Source organism: Elephantulus edwardii, unplaced genomic scaffold, assembly GCF_000299155.1.
Source record: "Elephantulus edwardii isolate Elephantulus edwardi_28Jun2011 unplaced genomic scaffold, EleEdw1.0 scaffold00031, whole genome shotgun sequence".
In the NCBI taxonomy this organism is placed as follows: Eukaryota; Metazoa; Chordata; class Mammalia; order Macroscelidea; family Macroscelididae; genus Elephantulus; species Elephantulus edwardii.
The window spans coordinates 17,200,063-17,218,310 of NW_006399781.1; the positions used below are offsets into that span (position 1 = coordinate 17,200,063).

At 36.5% G+C, this 18,248-nt stretch overlaps 1 pseudogene; it reads left to right on the forward strand.

The window, feature by feature from the left end:
• The first annotated feature begins 654 nt into the window (after positions 1 to 654).
• On the forward strand, positions 655 to 7,162 carry LOC102856281 (annotated as a pseudogene).
• Positions 7,163 to 18,248: the final 11,086 nt, after the last annotated feature.

Below are 18,248 nucleotides of genomic sequence, written 5' to 3' on the forward strand. Positions count from 1 at the left end.
CATAGTGGAATGTACTTGGGGTGGTGGGAGGGCTGCGGCGGGATTGTGTACCAGGGAGGGAGTCTTTCTTTTACTTTTGAAAGAGAGGAGTGAACTGGGGGGTGGGGGGAGAGGGCTGGGCAGGGAGAGAAGTGCAGCAATGAATGAATGGAAATCCAAATTCTCTGTAAATGTTCATTAAAATTATTAAAAAAAATTTTAAAAAAAGTTAACTGTCAAAACAATTTTGCTAAATTTTCCTAAAGCCAAGAATTCTAATTTGAAGTTGGCAGATGACCATCAGAACAATACTTTTAAAAATTAAAATATTTAGAACCAGTTTAGCCAAAAATGTTAATAAAAATTGTTATGTTTGGAAATTGGTGGGTTTTTTTAGGAGTACAGAGGCTTTGGCTACTCAAACACAGTGACATAAGTTAATAAGAAAATGTTTATTAAAGCTACAGAAGAAGTACTTTTGCCAAAGTTGCTAATTCATACTCTATCTTGGGTAATCTAGTTGATACTGAAACCTGTTGCCAGTGTGACCAGGGATATATTTTTATTAAATTCTGTTTAAGAGCTTTTTTTAATGCTATGTTATTGTCATTGCCACATAAGTCTTTCTGTTTTGTTTCTTTCACAAAGTTGGATTTATTTTAGGCCAAGTACAAAATGGAAATGAAACCAGTTACTAAACCCAAGACATGGAAAATGAACTCAAGCAGTGAACATTTATCAGTTACTGGTATAGAAGCCAATCCTTTAAAGAAATTCACCATTCCAAAGATCAGAAGGACAGCTGGTAAAGGTAATATATCTGTGGAAGATGAGATTTTTCTAAAAATGCTGTATATCTGATTATTTTTTACTCATCTCTTTTAACTCTTTATGTTAAGTCAGATCTTAAGTACATTAAATACACATGTACCTCTTGTTCCAGAGAAGGTAAAGTGACACATTTCTCTTGTCCCTTCCACAAAGTACACAGACAAATACTGAATATACATATAAAACAAACCTACATGCACACCCATATTTATCGCAGCTTTGTTCACAATAACAAGGAGTTGAAAACAACCTAAGTGTCCATCAACAAACGAATGGCTAGAGAAGCTGCAGTATATTCGCACAATGGAATACTATGCTGCATTAAAAAACAAGGAACTCATGCAATATTATTCAAAATGGTTGACTCTGGAGGACATTATGCTGAGGTGAAATATCTCAGTCACAAAAGGACAAATACTGCATAGTGCCACTGTTGTAAAATGGGACTGAAATTGAGATTGAGGGGAGACTGAGAAAGAGGAGATAAATTATGTATACTGCATTGAAACAGATGAGGGAGAAAACTGTTTAAAAGGGATATGTGATTAGGTATTACTGTCATGACAGGAGTCCAGAATAAAGAATACATCGTGGAGTATACCTGGGGGGAGGGATTGTAAAACAGTGAAAGAATTTTTCTTTTACTTTTCAAAGAGAAGAGATAACTAGTGGGGAGGGGTGGGCAGGGAGAAAAGTGCAAAAGTGAATGAATGGAAATCCAAAGTGTCTGTAAATTTTCATTAAAATTCATAATTAAAAAACAAAATAGAACACCCTACAACACTGATAGACAAGCTATGGACCCTGGATCTTGAGAAGCAATATAATAGTATATTCCTTTAGTTTTCCTTACTTATATCTCCTAAATAGCAAAGTCTAAATGCTGGAGAATATTGCATCCTATAAATAACAGGTGAGACAGGAAGGAAAAAAGCTTCAAGGAAAGCCTAGGAAGTAGAAAATAGAATACTGAAAATATAAAACGTAATTGGTAATACTTAAAACACCAAAGAGAAAAACCACACTCATGAATTTTTGTTACTGAAAGATAAATGGAGGGCCTAGCCTTACCTCTGAGCCATTCCTTCCTGCTACGGTGGTAATAGAGGAGACCAAGTCGGGAACCTAGCCTTTGCCAGCAACAGATCTGATAAGGCATCCTTTCCTCTCTCTGGTGCTGTTATTGTTAGGTCCCATCACATTGACTGACTCCAACTCATAGCAACTCCAAACAACAGATCTAAGCCTTGCCTAATCTTGCACCATCCTTAGAAATTGCACTCTTAAGTTAATGAAGTTTTGTCTCTCATTCTTTGGGCGTGTTGCTAGGAGAGGCTTTTCCCTGGAAAGAGACATCATACTTGTGAAAGAAAGGAAGACTGCAGCAGTGGACTTAAACGTGTTAGAGATGATAACGATGGTGCAGGATAAGACAGGTTCAAGTCTGTTGTTCTTTGGGTCTCTATGACTCATACTCGACTCAGTGACACCTAATAATATTTCTTCTTATATTCCTTTAGCCATCTTAATATCACCTTTGGTGACATTGTCTTTTCATATTCTTTGCCCACTTTGTAATTTGGTTGTCTTTTTCTTGTCAAGCTGTTGGAGTATCTGGTAAGTTTTAGAGATTAGTCTCTTGTCACATGTCAACTATTTCCCCCTCCCCGGTCTGCAGGACCTCTTCTTACTCTTTTGGAGAAGTCTTTTGCACCTCTGCCTGTGTCTATAGGCTCCTGGGGACCCACCCCTTCTCCTGAGTGCCCAGTCTTGCCTCTGCCATCTGACTCCCTCCTGGTAGTAAAAGCAGGGCCAGGGGAGGAGAGTGGACACTCTAGAGAATATGTGTGACAGACGCTGCTTTCCAGAAATGACCCCACCGCACATGTTCTAAACCTTCACTGCACATTTGTAAAGAACAACAACAAAAAAATCCAAACCAGGTCCTGTTGATTCCAGCTCACAGCAATCTCCCGTGTGCAGTGTAGAATTGCCTCATAGGGAGTTCAAAGCTGCGATCTCTCAGAAACAGGTTGCCAGTCTTTTCTTCTGAGGCACCTCTGGGGATCTGAACTTTCAGCCTTTTCATTACCAGTCAAGTGGTTAATCTCTATTGCACCATCGAAGGACTCTAGCTTCTTCTCCACGAATCTAGGTGGGTTTGTGACTTGTTTGTAACCAAAAGAATGAGGCAGAGGACACATTCTATGACCTACAAGGCTAGATAAGAAAAGATAACAAAACTTGTACCTTGCTGGCTGGAACATACCTGCTAGATAGCCGAGGCCCAAACTAGCCTTCATACAAGATTGTATATTAGTGTCTTCCTGTAAGGGCCTGCTGAGAAGGGGCTGGCCCAAGTTACTGGTCACTTTCAGATTTGCAACTTGTTGCTGCACTTGCTGCCACTGCATGCTATATTGTGACCTGGGCCGGGGTTGGGACAACGTATTTCAAATGCACAGAGAGACATCTCTGAGGTGAAAGCCTTGCCAACAGCCATAAGAAAACCATGACTTTGTTCAGCATTTGTCCTCAGAGCCAGTCATTTCTGGTGAAATGCTTGTCTGGGTACAGCTGCCTCGGTGTCCCTGACACTTTTGGGATAAAGAGAGATCCTGGTCTCACAGCCCCAGACTTGGGTGTCTAGGACTGATAGCATTGGTCTAGACCTGCTGGAGCAAGAGTTTGGGGTGATTGCAGTCAGAACAGTCAGTCAGTGGTGGGCCTTATGCGAGAAGCTTTGCCAAAGTCTTGCTTATCCTATGTCAAAGGAACAAAATCCTGTCTTTTTATTTAGTTAGGCATATTTTGAATCTGAGAAGCAAAATACTGGACCAGGAGATACGTACAAGAGTGTTCAGAGTATCAGTGTTCACAGTAGCGAAATTTATTTCCAAGCATGAGGTCCTGTTTTTGGAAACCAAGTGCCTATCACTAGGAGTACAGACAAAGGTGGAGGGTTGGCCAGAGAGAGGAAGACCCTCAACCAAGTGGACTGATACAGTGACTGCCACACTGGGCTCTAGTGTGTCAAGAAGTGTGAGGATGGTACAGGATAGGACAGAGATCCCTCTTCAAGGAATAAAGGAATAGCCTCTCTTACCAACATACCCAGAGTGTGTGGGGCAAAGCTTTATCATCTTTGTCTTCAAGGAGCACTCTGGCTGCACTTTTTTCCAAGATATATTTGTTTGTTTGTTTATTCTTTTGGCAGCCCATGGGATATTCAGTACTCTTCTCCAAGCACAAAGGTATTAATTCTTCTGCCATCCTGGTTCATTGTCCAGTTCATTTTGAACTTATGTATGAGTAATTGATGGTCTGTTCGACAGTCAACTCTTGACCATGTTTTGACTGCTGAAGTTGGGCTACTCTATCATGAATCTTGGCTGAAATACTAGAATGTTAGAAGGATGTTTATTTGTGCTTTATTGACTGTACAAAACCACTCAGCTTTGTGCATCATAGTAAATTAAGGATAACCGTTGAGACTAGGAATTCCAGAATTGTGCTCATGTTAAATTTAATTATCATTAAGTACTGATCCTTCTTATCTCAACTTTTAAATTCCAGTAACCCATTACTAATAATGCATCTTGATTGAATGTCCGATCAATCTCAGACTACAAAAATTGGTAGAAAACCTCTATTTCCTCCTCTTTGGCTATAGTTGTTGGTGAATATATTTGATAGTGGTATTCATTGGACTACCTTGTGTGGATATCCTGTCACTCACAACATTCTATTTCAAGATGGATCTAGAAATTACTTTTTTAACTATGAAAGCAACCTCATTTTCCCTCACCTTTTCATTTCTGACATGGTAGATCATATGATTGTCTGACTCAGAACGTCCCATGCCAGTCCATCACATTGTGCCAATAACTAGTATGTCCATATTTATGCCTTCCATTTCTGTCATAACAGTGTCCAATTTTCCTACATTCATGGTTCTCACATTTCATGTTCCAATCACGAGTGTCTGTTTGCAACTGTTCCTCCTCCTTTGTCATATCTGCTAGTCTGAGTGTGCTCTGTTGTACACAAGGTTATCGAAGGCCTGTTATTTCAGAAATGGATGGCCAATCCTCCTTCCTAGTCTGTCTTAATTTGAATGCTCAGATTTAGAACAGTATCTGACAGTTTACAGAAAAGAACAGATGAATGACATTTCCCCAATTATAGAAACAACCAGTGTTATCCTCGCCCTTAACACACTATGTCTTGATTGATTGCAGTTATGCAGAGAAAAGCACAGTTCATGTTTATATTAAATAGAACTCACTGCCATTGAGTCAAGACTAACTCATAGTGACTCCATCTCAGGTTTCCAAGGGTGACTTGACAGCCCCTAATGACATCAATAAAATTCTTACAGGAGGAGACTGTTCATTGTTCTTCAGTAAGTGGCTGATACATTTGAACTGCCCACCTTTCAGTTAGTAGTCTGATACAGTATCTATTATGCACCGTAATATCAGAGTTCCTTGTAGAAAATATAGATGTCTATATTATAAATTATTCCTACACAGCATTCAACGTGAATCCTTGCCTTCAAATTCTAAGTACTAGGTTGTATTGAGTCTTGTGCCAGATAGTTTTCAATTGTCTGATGACATTATCCAAATACCTACTCATCCTTTTCTCTATCTTTAGTTTACTTGTCACCTTGTTGCACCAATACGAGGGAGTATAGCTCTATACATGATACTCTTAACCAGTGCAGACTTGATGTAAACGCTGATCTACAGTCATCATGGCAATTTGGAGATACAAAACTAGTTCACAATGAGGATCTGGAAAAAAAATTTACTGCTAAAAGGTAATTCCTCGAACTTGAAGTTTGAGATATTATTTGTTTTATGATATATTACACTATTTTTTCTGTCATTTAATAAATATTTTTAAATATTTATATTTAGATAAAAAATTTAGATTTAATAAATATTTTTAGGTAAGTTAAACAAAAAATCTCTGTCTCATTAAGTCAGAACTGACTCTTAGCTGACCTTCAGCGGGTTTTTAGAGGCTTTAAATTGCATGGGAAGACTTTGCCTGTCTTTGTCCTTAAGAACTTCTCAACTAGAGAAAGATCTCATGCTTGGTAAAGGAGAGAGTCAGCCAAATACAGATGAGGATGAATTGACATAGTGGCTACAACAGTGAACCCAAACATGCCTACTGTCATGAGACTGGCGTAGGACTGCACACTATTTCATTCTGTTACACAGAGGGTTGCTCTGTGAAACAGTTTGACAGTGCCTAACAACAACAACAACACTCAAAGCACTTTTGCAGAAGGTCAAAGAGTATAGCCTTTAGTGTGGGTTGCACCTCAACATCAAGAAAACAGAAATCCTAAACACTGAACCAATTGACAGCCTGTGTGGTAAACTAGAAGAAGATGTGCAAGCAGCTAAGAACCTGAATGGAGCTGAAGAAGTTCATCTTGAGGTGAATGGGCTTCTAGAAGAAATGAAGTGTCTCCATCTTTAACTGACATCAGGCTCTTGCCCAAGTTCCTTCTTCTTCAGAACTGCTGCCTCTTTTTACTCAACTTACTTCATCCGAGAACTAGACCCAGCCAGAGTGGCTGTGACTCCAAGGAAAGCTCAAGAAGCAGGCACTAGTTAGGTCTTTGAGGAGTTTAAGGGTGTATATCTTGCTGTACGAATGCATAGACTTCCAGCTAAAATAACTACATTCCAATTCTTTAGCGGGATGAGGGGGGAAGTACAGAAGACATTAGCAAAAGTTCTGTCTAATCATGTGCCTTTACTAGCCTTTGGAAACAGCCCACTGGGAAAAGATTTAAGCCATTAATTGACCAAGCCATACCCAGTGAATATGAAACTTGTACAAAGCTGCTGATAAAAGGTTTGGATGTCACTGTGCAGTTTTTGCCTGGCCTCACAGAGCTAAGAGATAGAAAAATTAGCAGAGGTTCACAAGCCAAAACACTCAATCTTCTTTGCTTAAACTACCATGTCTATTGGTCATCCATTGGCTGCAAAACAAAACATGTGAAATATTTTAAGTGCAAGGAGTGACTTACAGAAAAGAGATTACCAGTGCCATCAAAATGGTGTTGGTGAACAGGATGCCTGACAGAGGTGGTAAACCCAATAAATTGGACCTCCACCCCCAGAGATTCCATCGTGACAGAGAAGACATGATGGCCCTCAGAAGCAAGCAGGAGGCCAAGGAGGGAGAGGTGGTTATGAACATGCTAGGAAGATAAACAAAGAGGAGGGAGAGGTGGACATGGTGACTATGGTCATGGTGGTCAAGGGTGAGGAAAAGGAAATGGCATCAGAAAGGCTGAAAAAATGGAGAAAGTGGAAGATGAGGTGCCTACTAAGATTGTGATTATCGAGATTTGGGGTTCTAGCCTGGTGGTTTTCATGGTAGCTGCAAAGATGCATATCAAGGTAGTGATTGTGATGGATCCCGCTTTTCTATACAGGATGTGGATACCAGGGTGGGGATACCAGCAGGCTAACAGATACTAACATAGTGGGAACCATGACGATTGAGGAAATGGTCATGGAGAGAGAGGTGATCACAGAGGCTGAGGGGTTGTGGAGGTCAGGGAGGAGTTTGAGGAGGAAGGGGAAGCCATAGTTACCCAGGGTAGACATTATATTAATTGAGACTATAGAATCTTACATTTTGCTAGAGCTCAAGTATTAGACACTTAGTTCATAACTTTGAATTCAGAATCTGTTTTTATTTAATGTGAGATCCAAGTGTCAGGCATATTTCTGCTTGGCATTAGTATTGGTAGGCCACCATTCAGTTCTGTAGGTTTTTCTAATCTACCTATGTAACAGCCATACTTCTCTCCTTTATATGAAGAAGTTTAAAAAATAATAATAATAATGAAACTTGGTACAACCACTGTGGAAGGTGGTGTGGTGCTTTTCTCAAAAAGTTGCAAATAAAGATACCATTTGACCCAGCAGTTCCACTACTGGGAATATACACCAAAGAGACCATAACTGCCACCCAAGCAGATATATGCACATCCATGTTTATCACGGCTTTGTTCACAATAGCAAGGAGTTGGAAACAACCTAAGTCCCATCAACAAACGAATGGATAGAGAAGCTGTGGTATATTCACACAATGGAATACTATGCTGCATTGAAAAACAAGGAACTCGTGCAATATTATTCAAAATGGGTGACCCTGGAGGACATTATGCTGAGTGAAATATCTCAGTTACAAAAGGACAAATACTGCATGGTGCTACTGTTGTAGAATGGGACTGATATCAGGGTTGGGGTAAGATTGAGAAAAACTGGATAAATTATGTATACTGCGTTGAAACAGATGAGGGAGAGAATAATTTAAAAGTGATATATGATAGAGTCCAGAATTAAGGTTGCATAGTGGAGTGTACTGGGGTGGTGGGAGGAGTGCGGGGGGATTGTGTACCAAATAAAGAATTTTTCTTTTACTTTTCAAAGAGAGGAGCAAACTGGGGTGGGGAGGTTGGGCAGGGAGAAAAGTGCAACAATGAATGAATGGAAATCCAGAATCTCTCTAAATGTTCATTAAAATTAATAAAATAAAATTTTTTAAAAAAAGAGTGTTGATTGTGGAGCCAAGCAAGCTGAAGCTGTTAACAGACTTTGTCCATCTATCATGATGCTGCCAATTGGCCCAGTGGTGAGAATCTTCATTTCCCTGATCGTGAGCTTCAGTCCATATTGCAGACTACAGTATAACTACACAATTTAACATTTCAGTGCTGAGTTAATTTTGATATTTTTTTTAGTTTCTTACAGACTACATACATAGTAGTTTGTCTTCTGTTTTTTATATCCAGTCTGAAAATCTCTCTTTTAATGTCAGTTCTTAACAGCATTTTTATTTAATGTAAATACTGATAGAGTCCTATCTAACATTTCCAGAATTTATGTACTTAAAGTTATATAATCTTACCTAGGTGATTCATTATTTTGTTACTAACAAAATAGAGTTTATAACCAACCTTTACCTTGATTTCTCCTAGCTGTCCTCTATGTCTCTGAACAATCGTGAATACCTTAATAATTGACCGTATGTACTGTGTTTCTTTAAAACACATTATATCAGGGAGTTCATTCTGAATCAGAGTGGGCTTCCATCAAGTTTCTGAAGCTATAATTTTTATGAAAGGAGACATCCCTCAAAGTTGCTGATAGAGTAAAATAGCTGACAAGTCAGTTAGCATCACAAGGAACGCACCATTACAGCTTCTACAAGAAAGAAATACTTTTCTTTCTGTAACATGACTGGTATAATCTGGAAACTAACAGGCATGAATTGGTATGCAGCAGGGCTGTAAGTGTATCAGAGATGGTGAGGATGGCACAGGATAGAACAGGATTCAGATCTCTTGTTCATAGGGTTGCTATGAATCATACTCAACTCGATGGTACCTAGTAACAACAACTCTTTACTTGGGCAAGTTTAAATTTGAGTCTTTTGCTCCTCATTTGGAAAATGTGTGTAACAAAAATAATACTACCTTGTTAAAGAATTGAGAATGATATGACAAAGTACATGTAAAGCTTGACACCTAACATTGTTTGGCACAGTAGCGACATTCGAAAAATATTGGTCCTTAGGGAGTTCTGGTGGCCTAATGGCAAGAAGCTGCGCTGCAATCCCAGAGGCATGTGGTTTGAATCCACGAGATACTTCACTGGAGAAGGAGGGGCAGTCTAGTCAGATCCAGTTTCACAGTATACCAAAAAAAAAAAAAAAGAAAGAAATGTTGGTCCTTACCATCCTTACTGACTTACACAGATGTATAGGATGTTATTCAGCTCTTTTCCTGAATTCTTAAGTGGTTTTCATCCTAATTTATCACTGTAGGATAGGCATCTCTGAATATTATTAATTTCATTAAATCTTACTGTGATAAGCTAATAAATTTCTTAAAAATCTGCTTCCATTTATACATTATTTCATTTTAGGTCAGAGATGCGTGAGAATGGAAGGCATGGAAGAGAAATTGAGGAACATTTCTGCTTTCTAGTACTTCGTCATGTTGACGCAGAAGAGATCTATCAGAATGGACTAAGTACTAAAACTTCAACACTAAAGATATTAGGAAATCCTCTTCTTGGAATTTATACATTTAGACACGTTGATGTTGCCTTGAATTATGCTCATAGTAAAAACAGTACTGTAGAAAATATTTTAATTTTTAAGGTAAGTTGTTTAAGTCAAATGTAAAATATATATGATGATTAACCTTCAATTTATGTAAATGTAATTTCAGTGTGAGCTGCTAGTCTTTTTACATTATGTAAGTTAACTAATAATCATTATTATTGTTAATCATCATCACTGAAATGTTTCCTCTGTACTTTTATTTTTACCTGAATGTGCAGGACAGAACAAAATTCCAAGTAAGCAAAGATTATTATTATTTTTATTACTATTATCTTCACAGTGTACATCTTGTTCTGTCCTCATTGACCTTTTGGTCTCTTTCATCCAAACTGGTGTTCTCTGAAAGTGTGTCTTAAGAATACTGACAAAAACCAAATTACTGGACTTATAGTTTAATATATTATCAGTATTAATTGTTGCAATTAATATTGTCAGTATAATAAATATGAAATGGTAAAATCACCACTTACCTGACAATTTATCTTACTGTGGTGACTTGGAAGTTGCTGTGATGCAAGAAACTATGCCAGTGATACTTCAGATACAAGACTGGCAGTCCGCTTCTGAAATGATTAGCCTTTGAAAACTTTAAGACTAGCGGTGAAAAATTGTCTGATACGGCACCAGAAGAGGAACTTCTGAAATTAGAAGGCTCTCAAAATAAGACTGGGGAAGAACTATAATAATTAATTAATTCCTAGATAACAAATTGGGATTCAAAATGCTTAACAAAAGTGCAGGTCACCTACGCTGTTCTCTTATCTCTGACACCAAGCCTTCCTCATCCACAACAATTTCTGGGCTGTTCTTGTTTAGTCTTCCAGATTAGGTTTCAGACTAAAAAGCAACACTGTTGTTTTTTGAAAGATTCTCTGCAATTATTCTAAATCTTACCATTAATTTGAGTGAAACTTGACATAATTACAGTGTTACGTTATCTCATTCATCTCTGAGACATGGATTGTGTTAATACCTCTTTATTGTTTAAAATAGTGTTAGCCTTTATTTCTTTTCCATATACATGAGGATTTTTAAAAATGTTTTGGTTTGTTTTAATTATTTGTGTTTAGGTTCTCTTTGGAAAAGTGAAGAAAATTCAGCCTTCGCTAGATAAAAATAAAGTTTCTTTGGATCCTTCTCCTAATTTTGATTGCCATATGTCAAGAAATAGACCTTCTCTGAAAGATACTATTGAGCTACAAGCCTACAATTCAGCAGTATGTTAACTTTTCCATTTAACTTCTTTACTGTTTATGTTTCACAGTGTACAAATTTATAACAACTTCCTAAAATGTTAAATGAGATTAATTGAGAATAATAAGACCTTACATAAATAGAGAAAGCTCTTTCAGTATTTGTGATTTTGGAATGTTAAAGAAATTTCCAAATTTACACTTATCTTTATTCAAAGTACAGTCACTCTTTAGATTTTTCAGTAGATTAATTCCTAAGTTATAAAACATGTGAACTTCTCTTTTAAACAGGCCATTTTATAACTATGTTCTTGATCTGTATGTTTTCAGAGGGGAAAATATTTACTGTTTTTAATGCTAGATGCTATCCAATCAGTTTCAGTTGACAATGACCCCATGTGACAAAGAAGAACTACTCCATGGTGGTTCCATAGATCATTGGGTCTTAGAAATAGCAGCAAGGCACCTTCCCTTTGTGCTCACAAGGATCCTTTACTATGAAGTATCTCGTACAACAAACTACTAGATTTAAATCTTATTATATATTGCTGAAACATTTATTAGATATTTACTTCTCTGTATATATACAGTCACATAAATGATTATCAAGCTATTGTAAGTTCTTAATTGACTTTTCATACTAAAATTATAGTCAGTTCAGAATATATGTGAGATATTTACCTTTTTTCTGTTTTTGAAACTGCAGACATTAGTATTCTATCAAAGAAATAATATATACTTCTAGGTTTAAAATATAATGTAGGAATAATATATAATATAGGAGTAGAAAAATGTTATCTACAATAAAACTGAAACTTAAGAAAGCAAAGGGTGGGAGTATATGAAAGTAGATAAATAACATGCAATTACATAAGTTTTTTTAAGTAGGTTATTTATGTCTGTGTTCTAAAACAATAACAGGTTACTTATATCTGTGTTCTAAAACTAATCTGTATTTTACCCTGTCTTTTTTTTCTTTACCTTTCAGGTATACTTTTATGAATACAATGTTTTCTCAAAGCCAGTAGATAAACCTAGGCAGTGCCTACCATATGCAGCATTAACAGTAAAATTCATTGGTCAGAAAACAGAAAATGGTTATCTTATAACATCTTTGAGATTTCCCTCAACAGAATTTCCTAAGAGAGCTGGTAAGAGACTTCATATCTGGTTCAGTTTCATTTATACTGATCCTAAATTTTATGAGTTATTGTTGTTGTGTACCATTGCAATCCATAGCTGACCCTTCAGTGGGTTTTCAGAGGCAGTAATCACACAGGAGAAGATTACCCATCCTTCTCTTGTGGAACAGCTGGTGGATTCTAACCGTGTGCCTTCTGTTTGCAGTGCAGCTTCTTGCCACTAGGCTACTATATAGTAAATCTCAAAACAAGTTCATTGTGCTTTTGTTTTTACTTTATGTAGAATCACTCTTTACATGTATTTGGAGCAACTTCTGTTCAGTTTTATGTTTGTATGATTCTTCCATATTGACATGTAATACATTATTTTCTTTCTATGTCTATGACCTTAATATATAATTATTTAAATTTTATATATATATAGTAGTCATTGTAATGGGAATATATATTTGTCATTATAAATATATAGAGAGAGTCATCATTATTTTACTGGGACTATTTTCCTATGTTCTTGGGCACTTTCCAATATTATTCATATTCTAGAAATGGTATTTTAAACATTATGTTTGTGCATCTTGGTGTATATGTGCTATTTGTTATTTGTTGTTGTTGTTGCTGTTGTTAGGTACTGCTGAGTCAAGTAAGACTCGTATGTTCTAAAGCTTTTCTATCTTCATATTCTAAGAATTCTCTCTTCTAAACATTTATTATGTTTTTGAATCTTGAGATATATATATACACACAAGAGCTTTTCTGTAGAGTTTATCAGTAATATGACAGTTACACCAAAGATAATGTTCAGTAGTTTTCCATACTGTTCTGTCAGTTTATGTTTACCGATAGCATATTCTTTATGCACATTCCTTCTGTCCTCCATCTTTCTCAACACTTACTTTTAAAAGAAGTTTCATTTCTGTCAGTTGAGTGTTATATAGTGACTCATTGTGATATTAATTTTTATTTTTCTAATTATTGAGGTTAAGGGTCTCTCCATCTTTGCCATCACTTAAATATTGTCAGACTTTGTTCATTTTTTCTATTTCTAGTAAGTATGAGATAGCATTATTGAGATTTTACTCAGCTTCATGTTTCATATTTCTTTTTATTTTGTCTAGTTAATAAGTTATTCATTGCAAATGTCTTTTTCTTTTTCAAAATGTGTATACATTGTTTTTCCTATTTTGCTGCATTGACATTGTGTGTCATACAATCATTCCCATATATGTTTTTAAAAATTAATCACCATTGAACTATGCCTACCAAAACCCTATCTTTTCAGGTCCCCATCGGATCTTTCCCATTTCCTTAAACCCCTCCATCTACCGAACAAACTGTGTTACCTTGTGATTTCTCCCCTGTCCATCCTCACCTCTTTGATCCCACTTCTTTCCATCTTGGGCCCCCATACATGTTTTTTTGTTATCCTTCTATTTTCACAATAATGGTCTTATATCATATGTGTCCTTTTGACACTGAATTATTTCATTCAGCATAATGCTTTTCAATCCCTCCCAGTATGAGTAGTATTTTTCAAAATTATTGTTCCTGAATTCTTTGTAGTATTCCATTGTGTGAATGTGCCACAATTTCTCAGTCCATTCAGTTGTAATTGGATATTTGGGCTGTTTTCATGTTACTGAAATGGTGACTGACACTGCTATGAACATTGATTTACAAAGCTACATTTGTGCTTCAGTTCTAATTTCCTTGAGGTGTATTCCAGCAGTGGGATAGCTAGGTCCTATGGAGTTTTGTGTTCAGCTTTTTGAAGAAGTGCCAAACTGCCTTTTAAAGTGGCTGTACCATTTTATAGTCCCACCAACAATGTATAAGCATTCCCATATCGCCACATCCTCTCCAACATGTATTACTTGATGTCCTGTTAAACTTTGCCACTACTACTGAAGTGAAATGGTATCTCATTGTGGGTTTGATTTGCATTTCTCTTATCGTTAGTGACTTTGAACATTTCTTCATGTGTCTATTGGCTATCTGAATGTCTTCCTTTGTGAAAAGTCTTTTCATGTCTTTTGACCATGTTGTAATTGGCTTATCAGTCTTTGCCTTCTGGAAGCCCCATAGTATTCTGTAAACTTTTGTGATGAGACCTTTATCGGAAATCCAAATGTTTTGTCCCAGTCAGTAGAGTTTCTTATCACCCTATTGGAAAAAGGTTTTGATACACACAGATTTAACGTTTAGAAGGTCCTGTTCATTAATTTTATCCTCTCTTGGCTGTGCGTTTTAGCCTCTTTATACTTGTAGACTAGGTCTGCTATGCTGGACCTCATTTTGTCTCTTAGTAACATTATGGTTTTGCGATTTACCCCATATCTCTGATCTATCTTGAGTTTATTTTTTTATATGGTGTGAGTTAAGGATCCTGTTTCACCTTTCTGCAGATAACAGTCTAGTTTTGTCAACATTATTTGTTGAAGAGGTTGTCATTTTCTCATTTGATAGGTTTTATAGGTTTTATATTCATTGACCATAGATAGATGGGTCCATTTCTGGGTGCTGAATCCTGCTCCATTGGTCAGTGTGCCTGTCATTGTACTAATAACATGCTGTTTTGGTTATTACAGCAGCTTTGTGGTAGGTTTTGAGATCAGGGATTGCTATGCTTTTCACTCCTTTTTTGTTTTTTGGAAGTTCTTTTCTTATTTGGGGTCACATTCCAAATAAACGTGGTGGTTGCCTTTCGATCTCCTTGAAAAATTATTTTGGTATCTGTATTGGGATTGTGTTAAACATGTAGATTTGGTAGGATTGTCATTTTCACAATTTTGAGTCTTCCTGTCCATGAACAAGGAACATTTTTCCATTTATTTAAGTCTTTTATTGTTTCTCACCTAAGTGTTTTGTTCTTTTCTTTGTAAAAGTCTTTTGTGTCTCCAGTTACACTTACTCCTAGGTTTATCAGTTTGTGGTTGGCTACTGTATGAAATATTCTTTTATGGTTTCCTTCTCTGTGTTGTTGTTACTATAGAGAAATTCTACTGACTTTTGTGCATTGATCTTGTATTCTGCCATTCCACTAAATTGGTCTACACGCTCTAACAGTTTTTTTGTTGGGTCTTTGAAATTTTTTGTTCGCACTATCATAACCTCTACATTTAGCGACAGTTTAACCGTCTCTTTGCCAATCTGTATGCACTTCATTTCCTTCTCTTTTCGTATTGCCCTACCAAGTATTTCCAATACAGTATTGATTAAGCATGGTGAAGGTGGACATACTTCTCTGGTCTCATTTTGTAAGGAGAATCCCTTTAGCCTTTCTCCGTTGAGAATGCTATTGGTTCTTGGGTTTGCATATGTACTTTTCACTATGTTGAGGAAATTCCCTTGTATTCCAGTTTTGCTGATTGTCTTAATCACGAATGGGTGTTAGATTATTTTTCAAATGTCTTTTCTGTATCAATTACTAGCATCATGTACTTCTTGTGATTTGCTTTGTTAATATGGTGTGAGTTGCACTGATTGTTTTTCTTTGTTAGTTAGACCATTCTTGAATACTTGTTAAGAATTCCACTTGGTCATGATGAATTTTTTTTAATGTGCAGTTGGGTTCTATTTGCCAGGATTTTGTTAAGGATTTTTCATCTATGTTCATGAAAAATAGTGATCTGTAGTTTTATTTTTGGTCAATGTCTTTTCCTGGTTTTTGTACTAGGGCTTTCCTTGCTTCATAGAATGGCTTTGGGAGTGTTCCTTCTTTCTCTTTTTTTTTTAAAAAAAAAAACAATTTAAGTAGACTTGGTGATAGATCTTCTCTGAATCTTTGGTAAAATTCAGCCATGAAGTTCTCTTATTCAGGCCTTTTTTGATGAGAGAGTCTTTTTATGATCTACTCAGTTTCTTCTTGTGTAATGGGTCTGTTCAAGTGTTTTACAGCTGTCCACGTCAGGCTCGGTAGGACATAAGTTTCAAGTAATTTGTCCATTTCCTCTGGGTTTTCAAGTTTATCAAAAGTATAGCTTTTCATAATGTTCCAATATTCTAGATTTAATTAATTTACTGTTTCTGTTGTGATGTCACCTCTAACAGTCCTTAATTTAATTACTTGGGTTTTTTGGGGTTGGTTTTTTTTGTTAAATATTGATCCTTTCGAAAATCCAGTTCCTTGTCTTGTTGATGGTTCAAGGGTTTTGTTTTGTTTGTTTGTTTTTCTGTTTTCTATCACATTTATTTCAGCTCTTGTTCTTATCATTTCCTTTCTTCTAGAGGCTGTGGGGTTAGATTGCTATTATTTTTCTGTTTGATGCAGGTGTTGAGTTAGAACATTAATTTTGCTTCTTTCTTCCTTCTTTATGTGTTTGTCTATTACTATCAACTTGCCCCTGAGGACCGCCTTAGCTGCATCCTAGAGATTTTAGTGTGTTGTATTTTCCTTTTCATTTGTTTCAAATAACTTTTTTATTTCTTCTGTAACCCCGTCATGTTCTAGAAAGGTATTATTTAGCTTCCACATAAGTAGTTTTATAAGATTTGTCCTCTTATTAATTTATAGTTTTATGGCATTGTGGTATGAGAAGATACTTTGTATTATTTAATATTTTTTTAAATTTGTTGAGGCTTGCTTTGTGCCCTAATACATAATCAATTCTGATAAATGTACTGTGTGCACTTGAGAAGAAAATCCAATATAGAATTACCATGGTCTGCATCAACTGGATGGCATTGAATTCTTATTTATTCGTCTATTATGAAACCTGAGTTTCATAGAATGTTTGTCTTTAAAATATGCATCTTCAAATACTTGGGAATGAAACAGTATTTCACTCATTGATTTCAAAATAATCTGAGGCTTTGGGCATGTTGCAAGGAGGGACTGGTCCTCGGAGAGGGACATAATGTTTGGCAGAGTGGAGAGTTGGAGAGTGGAGAGGAAGACCCTCGATGAGATGGATCGATTCTGTGAGTGGAGTGGTGAGAATGAATGTGTGTGAGACAGCGGGTTGGCACAGGATAGAATGGCATGAGGGCTCTTGTACCTCTATGAGTTGCAAACGACTCGATGGCACATAACAACAACAAGTGAGGGAGTGAATAATTGTTCTTTTATAATTGTTGTCATTGGTTTCTAGATCCTCGAGGGTTAATGATTGCTCTAGCAGGGTTTTTTTGTGTGTTTGAAATCTATTTTAATAAAATTATTTTTAAACTTTAAAATATATATATATATCATAAGAGATAGAGTGCAACCCAACTTAGAAGGTCTAGCCTGTGGTATAAATTGGCTGACAAATACAGCCAGAAATGCACAGCCAGGAGAGGATACTATTGATTAATGGAACAGCCTAAATTTTAAATCCCTGTGTGCATCAAAGACTTTTTTCCAGTAGAGTTAAAAGAAAACCTACCAACTGAGAAAAACACATTTGGCAGTACCACCCACAGAAGAGTCTCATCACAAAGTATTACTGGACCTCTGGAAGAAAAAAATAGGTAAAAGACATGGAAAGAATTTTCACAGAGGAAGACATTCAGATGGCCAATAGACACTTGAAGAAATGCTCAAAATCATTGACAATAAGAGAAATATAAATCAAAACCACAATGAGATACCATATCACCCCACTGGCAAAGTTTAATAGGACAGCAAGCAATAAAGGTTGGAGAGGATGTGGAAAGATTGAAACCCTTATAATACTATTGGTGGGACTGTAAAATGGTATAACCAACCACTCTTGAAGGCATTTTGGTATTTCCTGAAAAAGCTCAACATAGAAACTTTGTATGACTTAGCTATTCCACTATAAGGAATATACCTCAAGGAAATTATAACTGAAACACAGAAAATCTGTACACCGGTGTTCATAGCCGCATTATTCACCATCGCAAGAACATAGAAACAGCCCAAATGTCCAGCCACAACAGAATGGATTGAGAAATTTTGGTACATTCATACAATGGGATACTCTGCAGA